Source organism: Hesperophylax consimilis, chromosome 23 (genome assembly GCF_061612785.1).
Source record: "Hesperophylax consimilis isolate HC1 chromosome 23, BYU_Hcon_1.0, whole genome shotgun sequence".
NCBI classification, from domain to species: Eukaryota; Metazoa; Arthropoda; class Insecta; order Trichoptera; family Limnephilidae; genus Hesperophylax; species Hesperophylax consimilis.
The window spans coordinates 1,930,641-1,947,841 of NC_142858.1; the positions used below are offsets into that span (position 1 = coordinate 1,930,641).

General features: G+C 34.4%; 1 protein-coding gene across 1 annotated transcript in view; it reads left to right on the forward strand.

The window, feature by feature from the left end:
- LOC149412209 (tetratricopeptide repeat protein 39B-like) overlaps nt 1-17,201 on the forward strand; it is an 82,357-nt gene that overhangs the window by 20,577 nt on the left and 44,579 nt on the right. The window lies entirely within an intron of this gene.

A 17,201-nucleotide genomic window follows, 5' to 3' on the forward strand; every position in this document is an offset into this window, starting at 1 on the left:
AGTTGTGTTCCTTTTGCCGACCTCTGTGACATCAGCTTTGAGATATGCTTGCAATATTATTCTCGCCTTCTGAAGAAAGGTCAGCCTATAATAATATAATTATGATGGTAGCTTTTTCTTTGATTGTAGAGTGACGTCAACTCTAACACAAATAAATATACACACAAAAAATATTGTTGGAGTTTATTATTAAATGCTTCCAAATAGAGATTTTTTATGACCACAGCAATACCTATGTTTTTATTTATTTTTCGTCACTTTGATAAGTAAAACTGATTAGGTGATGTATTAGTTCTACGCAGAAACGACGGTATGATTCTTACAACCACGGAGAGCTCCACTGCAACCTCTTTTTTTTTTAAAGTTAAAAATGATTAGCGGTAGGTAGGCTATTTTCTTTAATATTTTTTTGTGATTAAATTGTTTTGAATGTTTCGACGACTATATTATATATTGTGAGGCTAGAGGAAGAGGTGATGGGTATGAGATGAGAAAGATGAAGGTTGTAAAATATTTAATCATATCTAGTCACTAAATACAGCCAACGGCGTTTTAAGAATCTGGTGTTTCACTGGGGTGATACTGAGAGTATCTATCTCTGGAACTCTGTATAAACGAGACAGACAGACGCAATGCAGGCTTGTTGAGTCTATTCTACAAATATTTTAATGGAGCCTGCTCTAAGGAGCTGGCAGTATTGATCCCCGTTGCACCGGTACATGTGCATGAAACTCGATGGAGCCGAACATCTTTCACAGTTGAACATCTTTCTCTAGCCGAACATCTTTCACAGTTGATGTTATCTTCATGAAAACGATCGTTCTGTAAGTGTAAGTCGGCTCGTATGTGGAACGAACTACCGGCATCTGTTTTTATTCCTTCATATAATCCTGGCCTCTTCTAGAACCTTAAACTCTCCTCACATCGTTTCCCAACCGAGTGAGGACATACTTTATTTACACTGTACATACAGGAGCGCTGAGGGTATCATATAACGAATAAATAAATATGAAATACAACACATTAATGCGTACACACTGTTTCCATCAATCTTTTATAAAAATGTTTTTTTTATCTTTCACATTTCATTGAAAAACTTTGCTTACAGGGGAAGTACATAATTTTGCAGTTATTCTACCGCAAATATGCGAATCTATGTAAATGTTCGTTTTTTTCAAAATCTTTAATCTACGAAAGTTCTTCAGTGTTTGCATTGATATTTCATACAACGAATACGTCTGTGTTTTTATATACCTATACCTACCTACTATGTGATTGTTAAAAAAAGTGTTTTTTTAAAAACAACGTAATCTGGTAAACAAACGTGCTATAAAAAAGCGCCATCTGTTGAACGTAAAAGCAAAACGCACTTTTTTTTTCTATCTGCACAGTCAGACTGAACCACAGCAACGCGTGTAGGGGTAGCGCTAGTTTCCTAATAATTCGCTTTGATAAATCTTTGTAGTTCAGTGACGATTTTGATAATTTTCCAAATTGTGAAGTTATAATATTATAATGATTTAAATAGCAGTATTATGTCAAAATAATCAATACATTTTATAAAGAAATCCCAGAGACAATGTATTCTCACGAACATAAAAATAATAAAGCAGGTAACTAGATATAATTTGGGCGAGTTGGGGTGGTATCAATTTGGATTATATCCATTATCCATGAATGCTTTCAAAATCATGACAAGATTGACAAGGATTGACATTATTCAATACATTGTTTTCCTTCGTGCCCAAATAACGTAAATAAAATGTGTTTACTTACAAATATTTTACTTGACAAAGCAAATTAGAACGAAATTCTAGACATTTTAGTCTGATTATTTCACAATAGTTGTCTAACCCCAAATTTATATACCCGTAGGTATGTCCATTTTCCAAATGTATTAAAGAGACAACCGAGTGTGAATGAGATAGAATGATTGTTTTATTTATTTATTGTATTACTACCTATACCCGCCAAGCGTTCTGTGGCTCACTCTGTCTGTGCAGATATAGAGACAGTAGCGCGTGTTGCTTTTACGTCCAATAGATAAAAAAACCCTGTTTTTACCTGTCACGCGCGACATCTATATAATATAGGTATATAAAAACACACGCGTATTCGAAATCAACGTTGTGTCAAAATTTCAAAGTAATCGGCAAGAACTTTCAGAGATTTAAAATTTCGAACAAACGAACATTTACATCTTTATTTATATACATATATAGATACATAAGTTGCATTTTAAACATGTATTTTCCAAAGTATTACATTTAATGGCATTCTTGGTCGTGTAGGAATTATCATAAAAAGGGGGCTCTTGTGTCTGAGAAGGGAGCCACAATTCTTAAGTTGGTAAAACGTCTCGTAAACACTTACATACCTATGGCTCCATAGTAAGTTCAAAACGAAAAATACGTTTTTAAAGGGAGATACGTAAATACGAATGGTGGAGGGAGCGTGCCAATATTGAAATTAAACGATTATGTTTATAATAGGCGCAAGCGAAAATATTTAATATAGCATCACTTATTTAAAATCGAGAAAGTATCTCTCAACAAATGTATAAAATGGCATTCAAAAAAACGTTAAACCCAAATGTTTTTAAGTATTCCGAGCGTACTTATTACTTCATGATTTACTTCATGACCATTGCCAATATTAGTTTGGCGACAATCATCTCAGCTATGCTAAATATACCTTTCAAAATGCGTGAGGGTTTGTTTTGTAGTCAAACCTGTATGTTTTGTGGATGTCTTGAATTTTTAGATTCTGCGCACGTTGCTTTTTATTCTCTACATTGATGTTGCATTACCTGTTGCCCGTTGTAATACATGTTTAATTATTCAGAACAGATGATTTATTACTTTATATGCATATTACACATTAAAAAAAAATATTTTCGACAGACCAAATACAGGGTTTTCCAATAAGAGGTGTTATTTTGATATTCAATCGTAAAAGATCAATGGTTTCATTGCTTGTGTGGCACGTAGCGCCGTCTTGTTGAAAGTAAACGTTATCCAGATCAATACCATCCAATTCCGGCGATAAAAAAATCATTAATCATCTCTCGATAGCACAATCCATTCACCGTAACTGTTGCTCCAGCCTCATTTTCGAAAAAGTAAGGTCCAATGACTCCGCCGGACCATAAACCGCACCAAAAAGTCACACGTTGAGGATAGAGAGGCTTTTAAACAATAACTCTTGGGTTTTCCGAGCTCCAGATGCGACAATTTTGCTTGTTGACGAAGCCACCGAGGTGGAAATGGGCCTCATCACTCAAGATGATTTGCATTTGATTCACTCGAGTGAATTTTAATAATTTCAATGCGTTGTTGAAGCGGGTATCGTTCATTTTTATGAATGGCGTAGTTCCTACTTGTCAAATGTCAAAAAATGACAGCTTCAAAAGTAACATCTACCGAAATAGCGGGTTATTCAAAATAACACCTCTTATTGGAAAACCCTGTAGTAAGATTTACGCAATGTTGTACGTTGCATTACATTTTACCCGTTTTATTACATGCCACACTTTGCTTTATAGGCGGAGAAAACTTACTGATATAAATTATTGCGAATGTATAGAAATTCTCTTCAATTTCTTCGTAATCCTGTTCAAAACGGGACTTCAAGTTGTCAACGAAAGAATTAATAAGATATCAGTAAAACACCAAGTGGCGATTTCGGAACAGGTGTTCTAAATTATAAACAAAATTCTAATATTATCGCATTTCGTCATTAAATAATTATAGGATAAACGCAGCTGTATGAACACGTGTTACTATATATTATTAAAGTATTAATATATCATTGAAGAAGAAGATAATACTAATAAAACATGAAACAAGAACAAGACACAGAAAAATAAAAAGATAACGGTCACAACTAGGAATTGAACCCAGGATCTCTTGTTTTACCGGGACAGGCGTCTTTAACCACTCGACCATTGGGACCTATTTATTAAGCGTCATATTTATCGATATCATATTTCTAATTCAGAATTAGTAATATCTTACAACTAATTTTCCCATGTGGGTATAATACCTAACCTCCGAAATAAATTAAAAAGAAAAGTTGTTGAAAGTAAGTAGTTAAGTAGTTTATTAGGAAATGACCTGCTGTCACCATTTTAACAGGGTTTTAATAAATCCGCAATACTCAATTTTCTCCATTTATGAACCAGAAGGCTGTGTTGGCTGAACACGGTTTGTGTGTCCCAAATCCCATTGAAACTACGTTAAAATTTCTAATTTCTAAATAGAAACGCAACTGTTACTAATTAATCATTACACTTTTAACATATATACGAAGCATAATAATACAATAAGATAACTGAATCACACATTGTTTGTTGTTAGAAAACACGAATTCGGAATCGCGGTCACTTTCTAGTGTGATTATAAGAATTGATTCCTTCAGATCTGACGAAGTGGGAGAAAGTGACTAGTGACGTCACAGCGATCTGCGCCCATCGGGCAGATTTCAGTGTGGGGGCTTTCTCCCGAAACGTTCTCCTCCGCCACGTTACATTTAGTGGACATGGCCGACTGCGGAGCGCGAAATCACTGCAGGCGCCATCTTACCATGGAATTATTAACATTTACGATCAAGTGCCTCGGTCATGACCGTACTAATCGCTGTACTGCGTTGAATATGGTGATGGGATCAGACGAAAGTAACAACTACTACTTATTTTCTACTATTTTAAGAAGCCATGTAAAAAAGTAGCTAGACCGTTAGTGGCCGGAAGGTCCAACGCGTCAGATTCTCACGGGTTCATTCCTCTGTTTCTCAAGTTCTTCGTTTGTAATTTGGGAACGTTATCACTTTTCATATTATTGTTTGTGAGTGTGTTGGTAATTTACAACACATAATTCAATTTATTTATTTATCAAGCGATAGAAATATCATACTTTTACTATTCAACATACCTAGATTAGCCTCATTAGCTTAAGATTATGCTGTTATTTTTGCATAAAGATTATGTTTATAATATTTAATAAAACGTTTGGATTATCTTGTTAATTTGCTCAAATAATTTTGTTTATATATATTTATATACATTTGATTAAAATAAATCGCCTAATATTGTCACAAGTTATTCGAAAGAAATGTTATTTAAAATCTGTTTCATTGTCTCATCGAGAAATCTCATTTGGTGAACTTGGCTGTAAAGAAATTTGCACTACATTAAAATATATATGTTAAACTGCAACATTTTAATAGTACAATAAATCATACTGTTTGCTCTATATTTTTAAAATCAATGTAAAAAATAGTGTGAGAGGCGAAGCTAGCTAGCAATTATCTCTCTCTCTCTCTCTGGTTTCAATCCTGGGATTGGTTTGCAGCAATTTCGTCTAATCTCCTCTTCCATTCTTCCCTGTCTTGTGCGGCTCTTTTGACTTGTGCATATGATGAGCAGCGCACGTCCACCAGCAGGTCCTCCAGGTACTCTCGTCCCCTAGAGTTGGTCCCCTCGGTCATACCCTCCATTATGACATGCAAGAGGCCTTCTTGTCGTATAACATGGCCGATCCATCTTGCACGCCTTTCGGACAAGGTCCTGAGCAGGTGCCTTCCTCCTTCGATAGCAATTATATTAGAGATAAATTGTAAAAAGTAGTAAATACTGTTCCACATATTACACATTTTTTTTTTCATATTTAAACCTTTTTTGAATGCGTAAAAACAGACATCATGTGGAATATTTTGTTTTTAATTTTGTGGTTGACAAAAACATGTAGACTAGGTGGCAAACAAACACAACATCCTGCTGAAGTAATGAAGAACCAAACTAAGTGGATATGACTCACAACAATGGATTGCTTTTCTGTTGAATATACTAAACCAATATTTGCCATTTGCTGGCCCCTGTGACAGCGCCTCTTCATCCAAATAATTTCTCGCGGGTCCACAACTCGCGCGAATGGCCAATACACATTTCGAGTACATACTCAAAATGCAATTTTGCCTTTAGTTAGAAATGACTAAATGGTGTTTTTTCATCACTTACTGGGTTAGAATTGTTTTTGTTTATTATTTTCTTAAATTTTCGTCAATGTTCTGTTTTGTCTTGGAATCTCTTGGTGGTAACCGGATAAAACAGAACGTGATAAAATAATAGGTTAAGTTAGGTTTGTTTGTTCTGTTTCTTCGCTCTTCTGAAATACATCTATTAAATTTTGTTTCCTTGATTGAATGAATTTATGATTTTAAATTAATGGAATGGATGAAACGATGATAATGTTTTCTATAAACTTTTGGTGACAGTCAGACATTATATTTAAAAATTTACTGCAATTAATATACGAAATAAATTTCGGTAATTTAGTATTAAATATTTAACTTAGGCGGTTTTGACTCCGTTCCCTGGAGAGGAAGATTTTATCCCCAGAAAAAGAAAAAAATCTTTGAAATTATCTAGCTAGCCCAAGAGATGGCGCAACTAGGTCGACAATTGAAAAAATTGTAGTACAAAAAAAAACTTGTTTTATACGGTTTTCAATGTTCCTTCTTTGTCGTAGAACCATTTAACATAATTTTTGTAACTTTTGAGCTCTTATCATGATTTGTGGCATCAACAAAATAAAATAGGCGCGGGTGGAACATCTTCAAATTTCTTCTGTTTTTGTACACTTTTTTCAGTTGTTTACGATTTTGTGATAAGATGATAAAAGACAATTGAATAAATAAATATATATGGGTACCTCAAGGTTCCCACTTAGGGCCCCTGCTCTTTATTTTGTACTTCAATGACATCAAGCATGTCGTCAGTCATTCTGGTTTTATACTTTATGCTGACTATATGAAAATATTGAAATGCATAAGCTCAGTAGTTGATATTAATAAAATTAATGAATAGAGCGTAGAACATCAATTATTTCTAAACATAAATAAATGTAATGCGATAACACTTTCACGTAAAAATCACACAATCTTCCATACTTACCACCTGAACCACATTGCTCTTCAACGAGTTGAAAAAATCAAGAACTTGAAATATTACTTGTTATTTAAAGAACATGTTGAACACATCTTAGAAAAAGCCTAAAAACAAATAAGGTTCATTCTACGCATGACTAAATCATTTAATTAATCTTTTGCACTTGAACTACTGTATATTAAAAACGTAAGATCTCATCTCGAATTTACTTCTGTCATTAAAAATCCTCAATACCAATACCAAACTTATATTAACCGAATTGTAATATTAAAAAAAATTTAAACACTGTCGTATCGCTTTGAAAATCACCAATTTAACCCTATCACTCCACTCAAAGCAAAGACAAAAAAAATGACGCACATAGAAACATCTATAAAAGATCGTGAACTGCCTTATTGACTCACCAGCTCTATTAGAAAAGATTGCATTTCATTGCCCTGAAAGCAATTCCAGATGGAATACTTTATTTTACATACAAAAATTCAACTCAAAACTCTTTTTATTCAGACGTATCTGCAAAACTTGCAATTCCCCAAGAGAAATTTGCTATGTATGTATATATATATATATATATATATATTTTAGTCTGCAAGCGCGATTTTTTTATAGACATAATTTAAATCTAATCGTTTTATTAGTGAAGCGGTTGAAAGAGAAGCTCTTGCCAGATAATGCTACCGTTTTAATATTATTTATTAACTAAGAGGAAGCTTTTTTGTAAATCAGTGAAGCAACGGAAAGGTATTTGACTTCGATAATCACCCGGTGGACAGAGGATCTCTTACAGAAGATTTGACAAGTGTGGAAAAGTGGAAATGCTCCGTCATCCTGTTCAGTGCAATCATTATTTCCGTTGAACTAAGCGCTGAAAGAAATCTTCTGTAAAATACACATTTTAATGGGATGCGTCTGACGTAAATGGAGAAGTGACGGCGCGTGGCGTTGCGCTTTTCATGCAAATGAATCACATTAACGTTTTACGTATGCTAATGACCCCATGAATATGCAGTGTTATTCCAGCGGTAATAAGGGGGAATAAAAGGGTGTGTTTATTTTTATGTCAGCTTCGCCATTATGTTATGTGGGTCACATCTGGATTTCAAGCCATTTTCTTTTATCGTTGAATTGATACGCGCTGGGCCGTGTTGGGAGCTGGCTTCGAGTTCCAAAGCAAAGAACACGTAAGTCTTCATACCGCGTTCGTGCAGGTTCATAAAAGAGAAACCTCACGTTATTTTCGTGAATTCCATTCAGTGCCAACAATTATTAAAATATGAAGAAAAAAAAAACAATTATTCTCTTTCACTCCGTCTCAAGGTGGACTGGAAATTTGCAGACAAAATGAATAACGAGTTATTTGATTAGATTTTTTTACAGGATACGACACAAGAACCACAACTGACTGGAGCTTAGTGGAATTGCAGTGTTATAATTTTTATTTTATTTTATTAAATAAAATTCTTAACACCTTTTAAAACATGATTTGATTATATGGGTCTCACTGGGTGCCCGCGCTAAGCCCCCAATTTTGCAATTTAATATTTTTAATAAAAATATAAATAATTAATTGAATTAAAAAAAAGGATTTTAGTTTGTTATTATTATTATAGCTGTTTCAGCGTTCAAGGCCATTTGCAAACTGTGATTAGACCACGTTGAGACGACTTATCTGTATAATTCTATTTCAATTTTTATGATGTATGAAATAATTTATTACCGGTTAAACCGATTCAGTTAGGACGGGTTGTTTCACCGAATTTGAACAATTCATCAAATGTCGTTGATTTTAAAGTTCTGTCAAAGTTCTATTCATGTTCTGTTATTTAATAATTATTGGCCAGTTCTATCACAAAACTAAAATAATAACAGTACTTGAAGGAAACCTTCACAGAACTTGAAAATCAACCATGAAATTTGATGAATTGTTCAAATTCTGTGAAAACCATCCATCCTTAGAAAGTCATTGTGACAATAGATTCTCTATTCTGTTGCGTACCTTGAAATCTGTTTTCCCCACATTAAATGATATTGTTTTCTTAATTTTAGTAATTCTGTGACTGCTATTTAAAGGTGTTATTAGGCCTTGTGAACATACTGAGAATTGTAGAATACTGAGAAGTGGGGAATAAATAATTTTACTTGCTTTATTAATGTGTTTATTGGTATCATTCGTTTGTTTATTGATTTCCAATTGTTCGAGTAAATTTAACCAGAAAACCCTTTAAGGGTTTAGGCTCGTTGTTGTCAAGCAGAACGCAAATATTCACTAATGTTCTTCGAATTATGAAGAATGTTTTTTTAATTAAAAAAAAAAACAATAAATGGAGTTCTGTGAAATAAACACAAAAACAATTAATAAAATAAAACTAAGTCGAATCATGTAGTTTTTTTAATGATAACAATGAGGTATAAAGTAGGAAATTGTGGACATCGGGAACGCACGAAGAAGACATGGTTCGGTCAGGTGAAACAAAAACTTTTCTAGAGGAAAAAAACGTTTCTAGAGTTTAAAAAATATTGGCAAATATTTTTTTTGTATATCGTCATCCGAAAATTCGCTGTAAATAAACCCGTGGTGATAAAATCTGTTTTATTTTATATTTATTGCATCTCACAATACATAAATCATGTTTTTTCTCATAAAAATTAACCTCACTAGGACTAAGCCTGTATCGAGGTTAAAAATTTACATTTGAGTGAAGCAAACATAAGAGTATCACAAACATAAAGTAATAATACATACGAACACAAAGTATTACAAAAAGAAAGACAAAAATATGTATACATTACCAGATGGGTAATTTGAATTATTGTAACAATATTTGAACCATAACTACTTAGTAATAAAGACAGCTAGGATGAAATTCAGTTTTTAGCCAATTTTACTTGACTTATATAAAATCTTATTATTTAAGAAAGGACAAGGATGAAAAAATATTAAGAGAATCGTCTGTCAATTCAAACATCTTCATTAACTGGACATTATTAACATTGTTTGAAGAATTCAAGTTTTATCGAAATTAACTTATTTTACTGGTCATTTAAATTCCAGATTACGCTAATGAAAGATGAATGTTGAACAGTTGAAATTAATTAATTATGAAAGTACCAAATCATCACAATATTATACGAGTTATTTAAAAAAAAAATCTCTTGTTGAATCAACTCAATGCATTGACGCATACAATTAAACAAAAGGTTTCAGCTTGGATCAAAACAAAATGTACAGATTTTTATCCTTTACTTTAATAACCCAAACCAAGCATAACGCAACACCATTTAAATTTCATTTGTTTTTGATTTCTAATATTAACCACGTATTTAACATAACTAAAACAACTGAACACCTAAGTACAAGTTCTCCTAGTGAGGTGATCACGAAACTGTATCACATATAAACCATATATAATACTGTTTACAGTTACCCATCATTCCTACTTTGTTATAAACTACATATATTATTATGAAAATACTATCTAATATACACGGTGTCCGGAAACTCGTAGTAATCTACATCACATTTTGTGTCGTTTTTGTGGAATAATTTTTTTTTTTGGGTTTTCGTTGTCGAGAAAATCGAAAAAACGGTCTCTAGTAATAACAGAATTTTAATGTCTTTTAAAATTCGTCGAAACGTAGACCCGACTTCAAAAGTATTAAACCCTTTAGTTGCCGAAAAAAATGGAATTTAAAGTTTAAAAAAATATTGAACTACAGAAACAAAGTTTTTTTTGGATTCTCTGTGTGATATAGATTAACTATTATTATTAATTAACACCGTTATATTATTATTTTCTGTCATCATTTTAAATTAAATACGAAAAAATGTATGTAGACAGTGACATATCACGTTTAGCAGAAAATGTTTTGCTAGTTTTGTAAAAAGTATGATATTATGCAACTTGTATTATTCTGTCTTAGGAGTTATATAAATTTCTTTCATACTTGAGGGACCTCGCGTTGCTGGGATAAAACGATAACAATTAACACAAAAACTTACTGACATAAAATACTGTTCATTTATTTTCTGGTCTGATTGTTGTTGTTTCATTGTTAAAAAACGGGACTGCAGGCCTTTAACGAATGATTGACAGAGTTCATAACAAAGTATCAGTTAAAAGCGAATATTTTATTAGGACAGCGGAACACGTGTTCTTACCAATACTGATATTATCGTGTTCTCGCACCTGTTCTCGATATATTCTGTGACTAATATTTTATCACGAAATTGTCATGCTCTCACTTTTTTACTACCCGACCAAGTTTAGTATAAATAACATCCTTGAATATTTCATGTAGGTCAACTTCCAAGATCATGGGGAATTAATACAATCTGATGCCTATTTTACATCTTGAACGATATTGTTGTGCTTTCGAAGGGGGGGGGGGTGGGTTCCGGATCTGAGTAGCCATTACGTCCGTGCTTGAAGGGGGTCTAGTCCTAGAGCCGCTAGAATATATATATCTGATATCAATCCTTTGCCGGGAGTAAAGATATCTTGGCGGGACAATTATTGGGATTGAGAGTTCGCTCCTAGGACGGGTATCGAAGCGCGAGGAGAGGCGATGGTCCAGGGTGTAACAGAATCAAACAAAGTTCCAGGTTAGAGCCGGCAGGAAGCAGTCAGGCAGATCTTACAGTCGAGAAGAGGAACTGGCGGCAGGGGAGCGTGCACCCATATTTATAGCAGATCAACCCAAGCTTTAGGGATTAAAACGCAGGGTCTTGAACGTGTCGGCGATGTGTGAAGGTGACGGAAGGTGGAAGGTTGATGCTGTCGCTAGTCTCGGCACGCCCTCGCCCCTGCCAGCAACAAGTGAAGAGTAGAGAGAAGTCTTCGCAAATATGTAAGTACGTATTGCCCGGTATGGGGATTCATTTCAGATTAGCTCTCGGGTAGTATTAATGGGGATGGGTGGATTATTTAGCACGGAATTTGAATAGTGCGCTGTTTACAGCGTGAACTAAATTTTAACACAAGTTGGTCGTATTTTTCTAATATTTTTTATTAGAGTACACTGCATTAACGCACAGAAAACCGCCACCGCTTAAGTGCTATTGTAAGTCTTTACAAATTAACGATTTTTTACTCGGAACAGAACTTCATTGTAGGAAGTTGTTTGTCATTGAACTACAGTGCATTTAATAATTATTAACAATTAAAAAATATATTTTAATATAGTTTGAATATCCTCATTTTCAAATATGAATATATTAATGACACGCGCTGCAAACGCAGAGCAATTAAGTTCCTAAAATGATTAACGAAAAATTAATTATGCATTTGCACGTGCTGATTGAAATTTGGTTAGGTTTTGTGGAACAAACTACAATATGTATTTCGTACTTAATTATTTACACGTGTTCACTTTATAAATAATTTATTATTATTCAGGTGGTGTGCGATCTAGTTACCTCGAGTGACGTGTAGTAATAAAACATTATACATTAGATACTGATTGAAGGTTTATTTACAAATACAGGATTTTCCAATAAGAGGTATTATTTTGATTTTCAATTGTAAAAGATCAATGGTTTCGTTGCTTGTGTGGCACGTAGCGCCGTCTTGTTGAAAGTAAACGTTGTCCAGATCAATACCATCTAATTCCGGCCATACAAAATCATTAATCATCTCTCGATAGCGATCCATTCACCGTAACTGTTGCTCCAGCCTCATTTTCGAAAAAGTAAGGTCCAATGACTCCTCCGGGCCATAAACCGCACCAAACAGTCACACTTTGAGGATAGAGAGGCTTTTCAACAATAACTCTTGGGTTTTCCGAGCCCCAGATGCGACAATTTTGCTTGTTGACGAAGCCACCGAGGTGGAAATGGGCCTCATCACTCAAGATGATTTTTCGATTGAATTCTAATAATTAATAATAGTGAATTTTAGTAATTTAAATGCGTTGTTGAAGCGTGTATCGTTCCATTTTTATTAATGGCGTAGTTTCTACTTGTCAAAAAATGACTGCTTCAAAAGTAACATATACCGAAATAGCAAAATAACACCTCTTATTGGAAAACCCTGTACAAATAAAAAAAAAACATAGTAAATTACAAATCACAATGCGAAAGGGAGTCGTGAAAGGAACACCCGTGGGAAGGAAATGCTAGGAGATTTGGGCAGTCATCATTGAAGTCGATTCATTGTTTATAGGTACCTCTCAATGACAATGGGATCTTTTCAATTTGGGAGGCGGTATTACCGCCCCCGGAACAATTTATTAGATAACCAATACCCCTGCCATAGGTCCCCAAGTGTTTCACTAGGTTTGGTGACTTAGCAGGGGTGCCTGGGTCTTGGCGGCGGATACATTTGGTAACTTACTGCGTGGCGGGTCGGAACAAGAGAGACTGGTTGAGGGAAACCTTTTGACCTCTCCAGCCGGACTCTTTCGACCTATAGACTCGTGATAGGAGTGATGAATTCAGACGTCTGTCACTCTTGGATACACTGATCCCCATACTATCCACCCCTCATACCTTTTTCCTTCCCAGATCATCCTGTCCTTTTTCTCCTTAAAAAAACCCTCCACACAGCATCCCCAAAACGACGTAGGTTCTGAGAGAAATTGTTTTCTTCAGGGCCTTCTGTGTGGAGCTAATGTAAAAAAAGGGATGCCAACTATCTAATCGCTGTGGCGACGGTTCCTGACTACATATCCCCTTCCCAGCGCCTTGACTTGGATACCGATACAACATACAAATAAACCCTACGTTATTGAGTACACAGATGAAACTACTTTGTAATGAGAATGGACGTTTAGTAAGCCTTAAAAAAGCTGGTCTGCCGGTGCGCCTCTTTGAGGGTTCCGCACAGTCATGGAAATAGTGATCGAATTTTTTCGGCAAAATTAAGTCATAAGGTACATGAATGGGAATGGTTTCTTACGAAGTGGTCGATTAGTAGATAAAAAAACCGGTCTGCCGATCGGCAGCCTGGAGCCTTTGCAGCTTGAATCCAGCAAAAACAAATTGGCCTTCGACCAGAATATAATAGTTTTTATCCGTGCCTGAAAATTAAAAATATTGAAATAATTATTTTTTTGTAAATTACAATTGTAATTTTTGAGATCGACGTAAAATTAAGTAATAATTGAAAGCCACTTTGTTAACTGAAATCTGCGATCATTGGTAGCCTCAGACACGGACAGTTAGTTACACTAACTACTAACTAGTACCTACGTTATTTTTTCCAACTTTACAGAATAACTGCACTGTTGGATGTTGATTAGTCGTCGATGATGGGAGCAGGGAAGGTGGGTTGGGAGGAGGTTCCGCTATCCGAGGGGCGCCACTGAGAGTACCGAAACTTTTAATACACTCAAGTGTGTTTATATCGACAACGGTGATGTCAGTTAATAAATTCGTAACAAGCAAATGTTTCAAACTAACTTAACAATCACAATGTTTCTGAGTAGTTGAATAAAGAGATGGACGGCCCCACAACCGACTCAATTTTGCGTTCTCAATCTCATTGCTGTTTATTTCATGTTAGATACTTACAATATTGCATGAATATGTGGATTCGCGAAGTGCTCCACGGTTGAATTTGGCAGCCATCTCTGGTCTGCAGTCCAAAAATTCTTGAAAAAACCCTTGACTTTATTATTTTCCCCATGTCTTCCTGTGTAGAGTTGATGTAAAAAAGTATCAGAAGCCTGTGTTGGCGACCTCGTATTATCTAGGATATAGAATCCAATCTCAACCAGGATATCAGGAATCGATGGGGTACCGTTCAGAAGTTTTTGTGCCATTACCTAGTGCAATTTTCCTTCGATAAACATCGACACATCTAACACCGACATTTTTTCGGACCGTAGTGGCCACATGTCAATATTATAAATTATCCAATGCGCATGTAAATGTTACAGAAACACTCACGCGTACACACACACACACTTCTAGTCACCCGGTAATTACTAAATATACATTCCACATATAAGACACTACATATTATTATAGGTCATTCCTTGAAATATTTAATATCTGTAAATTGTTCCACCACTGTAAAAAATTTACTGTTGGATTCTATAATAAAATAAATAAATAATTTACGTTGCAAAAAACTCACCATTCACAAGCTAAACGCTGTCGAAAACAACTATGACCGAAGCCTCTAATGTAGTGGTCCTTTGAGCCGGATCCTTTCACCGAGCAGCGACTATGACGTTGCTTTCCCTGCACTCTGGTAATATTACGTCTGACAGATGATACAGCTAGGGCGGCTAGCGCATCGACCACCGGTTTCGTAAAAATATATATTATAAATTACCTAGATCTACGTAATTTGATGTAATTTCCTAAATACCTACAGTTTGCATTTCCAGCTGAATTTTTTTTCTATGAAACGATGACAACACAGAACACGCATGGTCACGCCGTACCTCTACTGCCATTTGATATGTACGTGTTTTATGATGAAAACATATTGTACCTATGTAAACCATATATAACTATTTCGACATAATGTATTTGTAGGTAATTACAATTACTAATCACACCAATGGTTTCATCAAAGTTTTTCAGGTATTTTTGAATTAATGCACATTACGCTGATGGACAAGGTACATCCTGATATAAACCTCTCACTACATGAGCCGTCATTGCAAGCGCATTAAGGCGATGCACTACGTCGTGTAATATTTTAAATTGAGCCGCTATCAATAACAACCCTTACGTAGATGGCGATAAGGTTTAAATTCTCGCTTAACACCATCCGCCTGTTTTGATTTATGCAAGAAAAAAACATGGCCAAAAAGTGCCTTTTATTTTATTTTCTGGATGTTCAGGCACAAATAGTTAATTTTTTTCGATCATTTTATAGATAACTTAATTTACCACATTATACAATAAAATCATAACCGAAAATGGGTTCGTAAGTAGGAGATTTTGAACTTTAAAGCAGTTTTCATAGGCCTTATACATTATTTTTTTCTGGGCTTATAAAAAGACTTACCTATCTAAAAAATACTCGATTATTTCAAAGGCTAAGATGTATTCTACTCGCAATATTTAATTGAAGCACCTGAAACATTTCTAGGCGACCAAGTTTTCAAACCAAAAACATATGATTTTGCATTACTACGTATGGCATCGCCTTAAACAAAAAAAGAATTACAATTTCGGCCTGAATAAAAAATAACTTTTTTTTGTTACCATTCAATTCTCCAACGATCAATTTAAATTTCAAACAAGAAGAAAGGGAAGACCGACTGCAAAATTTCGCATATATTTATTTTAACATTTTGGAATATTCGAAGTTAAATTTTTAAGTAAATTTTGTTATGTGTTTTAAGAAAAAGATTATATTTTACTCGCAATATGCAAAATTATCTGTTTCTTTCCCAAAAATATTGTATATTTAGGCACCTACGTATACCTAGCTATCTATTCTTTTTTTGTGAAACTGGTTAATGACATCTGTCGATAGGGGGTTAAATAGATATCAGTTAGTCTGGTAATAGGTTCATTATAATAACGCTTTTCCTCTTGTTAAGCGTCGAAGTAGATATTATATCATATAACAAAGCTACACAAACATATTATGTCGCTAAGTGTATTTAAATATACCATGAATTCCACGTGTACGAATTTTATAATGATTATGAGCAAAATGCGTACAATATATTTGCGTTTTAACTCTTCCACACGGAGAAAAAATAATATTGCTGATTTATTAAAATCCTTTCCTAATAATGTTAGTACCTACTTTCCGAATATATCGGAACATCTGCGTGTGCCCTGTTGCATGCGAAAATATTATGATTTTTATGAACACAGTGAAAAGTTTAACATGAAGCCTTTCAATTCATTCGTTAAGGGCCTGCAGTCCCATTTTTAACAAAACTACGAATAATTTGAAGAGATTTTTAATAAATTAGCAATATTTTATATCTGTAAGTTTTCTCCGTGCCCATATGATGCAGAAAGTGCATCCTAAGGTAAATATTTGTTTACCTTGATTAATAATTTGTATGTCCTGTAATCAACGAGAAATAAAGAGAATAAATCCAAACAGTGAATAATTATAATACAACATATATCCCGGAACCTCAATCTCCAGATATTATCTAGATCTAGATATCTTCAATCAAGTGTCAAGTTGTTATGATTGTTTTTACTCTTTGCTATGGGGCCCGTTTGTGAAATATTATGTAAAGAACGTTGTCAATTAAAATATAAAAATTGGGTGGTGTTTAACAAAAATGTCTTGAAATTGGGTATGTTGATATGGACGCAGGAAAGGCT